General features: G+C 37.7%; 1 non-coding gene across 1 annotated transcript; it reads left to right on the top strand.

The window, feature by feature from the left end:
* Positions 1-564: 564 nt before the first annotated feature.
* TRNAA-CGC lies at positions 565-637 on the top strand. The gene has a single exon. It is a non-coding gene; the product is annotated as a tRNA-Ala (tRNA).
* Positions 638-2,537: the final 1,900 nt, after the last annotated feature.

Here is a 2,537-nt window from a genome sequence, read left to right as displayed (position 1 = left end):
TATAAAGGGAGTGTAGCTTTGCATGCGGGAGGAGAGCAAGAGGCACAGAGTTCACCTCCTCCCTTGTGTTTGTTTTGAAACCGTAGGTTCAAATCCTTAGAATTGTAAGGATCTCCCAAACACTCCCTCTAATTTAAGCTAGATCATGAACCAAAGGACCAAATACTGTGGAGACACTCCCTTTAATATTAAGCTAGATCATGAACCCAATGACCAAATACTAATTAACCTTATCTAATAAGCTAGATCATGAACCAAAGGACCAAATACAATGGTGATACTCCCTCTAATATAGATCATGAACCAAAGGACCAAATACTAATTAACCTTATCCCATGTGCACCAAATTTTATATAAACTCTTAACATATCATATTAAATTATGAGCAATTTGATTAGTTCAGAGCATTAACTCACGATTCTTAGTGTTTTTCTTTCCTTTAATTCATACTTGGTTTAAGGTTTATACAAAGATACATGCTACAATTTCTACAAGCATTAATTATGAAGAGTCCAAAATAGCTACTTACATCGTCATGGACGTTTGAGATCTTTATTCTATAAAGGGGGTGTAGCTCATATGGTAGAGCGCTCGCTTCGCATGCGAGAGGCGCAGGGTTCGATTCCCTGCACCTCCATTATTGTGTTTGTTTTGATAACTCACAGTTCTTGGTGTTTTTCTTTCCTTTAATTCATACTTGGTTTAAGGATTACAAGCATTGATTATGAAGAGTCTAAACTGGCTACTTACCTCGTCATGGACGTTCGAGATCTTTATTCTATAAAGGGAGTGTAGCTCATATTGTAGATCACTCGCTTCGCATGTGAGAGGCACGGGGTTCAATTCCCTGCACCTCCAATGTTTGTGTTTATTTTGAAATCTTAGGTTCAAAATCCTGTAAGGATCTCCAAGACACTCCCTCTAATGTTAAGCTAGATCATGAACCAAAGGACCAAATACTAATGTTTGTTTTGATAACTCACGGTTCTTGGTGTTTTTCTTTTCTAGCGCGCTTCGCATGCGAGAGGCACAAGTTTCAATCTTAGGTTCAAATCCCTGGGTGTTTTTCTTTTCGAGCGCACTTTGCATGCGAGAGGCACAAGTTTCAATCTTGGGTTCAAATCCTTGAAATTGTAAGGATTTGGTGACTGGATGACTCTAAACTATAGAAAGAAAAAAAAAAGACGCTTGGATATTGATCCTTGTTCTAGTCTTTGATCGTTGTCTTGTTCTCCAAGACACTCCCTCAAATATTTAAGGTGCTAGTAATGAACCTAACATCCTGTGTCCAAGGCTTCATACGTATGCATTACAAGCAAATCTCCAAGAATTTGATCGGTTCAGAGCTTTCACTCATGGTTCTTGGTATTTTTTCCTTTAATTCATACTTGGTTTAAGGTTTATACAAAGATCCAAACAATGTCTACAAGTACTTCTTAAGAAGAGTCCAAAAGGGCTACTTACCTCGGCATGGACGTGCAATTTCTACAAGTACTTCTTAAGAAGAGTCCAAAATGGCTAGTTACCTCGGCATGGACGTTTGGTACCTTCATTTTATAAAGGGGGTGTTGCTCATATGGTAGAGCGCTCTCTTTGCATGCGAGAGGCACATGATTCAATTTCCTGCACCTCCATTGTTTTTGTTTTGAAATCTTGTTGTAAATACGTGCACTTTTTAGTTTTGTTTTTTACTTGTGAGTTCTTATCATGATCTATCTTTATGACTTTGATCCTTGGATTATAAGGTCTCAACCTTAGTTCTGATATGTTCTTACAACTTGAATCTTGATCCTTTTTCTAGTCCTTGATTGTTGTCTTGTTCTCAACTCCCCCTAGTATTTACGGTACTAGTCATGAACCTGACATCTTGAGTCCAAGGCTTCATACATTCCAAGTGAACCTGATATCATGAGTCCAAGGCTTCATACGTTCCAAGCGACACATTGTTAACCTACGTCCAAAGCTTCACACATAGTAACACAGTCTGAACCTATGCAATGGTTTCATGCGTCCCAAACGATCTGTGACTATCACACTATTTCTTTTCTTTTCTTGTTCTTGTTGTAAATACTTGGACACTTTAGTTCTGTTTTTGACGGGTGACTATCACACTATTTCTTTTCTTTTCTTGTTCTTGTTGTAAGTACTTGGACACTTTAGTTCTGTTTTTTTTACCTGTGAGTTCTTATCATAATCTATCTTTAGAACTTTGAACTTGGGATTATGACTCAACCTTAGTTCTGGTCTAAGGGTTTTGGTACTATTGTTCTGATTCTTATCTTTAAAACTTGGATCTTGATTCTTATTCTAGTCATCCTTGTTCTAGTCCATGACTGTTGTTTTGTTGTCCAGAACACTCTCCCTAGTATTTATGGTATTATTCATGAACCTGATATCCTTTGTTGAAGGCTTCATACGTTCAAAGCGACATATTGTTAACCTACGTCAAAGGTTTCATACATTAAAAGTGACACAATTTGAACCTATGTCATGGGTTCATGCGTTGAAAGCGACGTAGTCTGAACTCGAATCTAGAT

The sequence above is a fragment of the Cucurbita pepo genome, chromosome LG06 (genome assembly GCF_002806865.2).
Source record: "Cucurbita pepo subsp. pepo cultivar mu-cu-16 chromosome LG06, ASM280686v2, whole genome shotgun sequence".
Classification (NCBI taxonomy): Eukaryota; Viridiplantae; Streptophyta; class Magnoliopsida; order Cucurbitales; family Cucurbitaceae; genus Cucurbita; species Cucurbita pepo.
The sequence above is the reverse complement of the archived record's forward strand: the minus strand, read 5'-3'. Positions and strand labels throughout refer to the sequence as shown.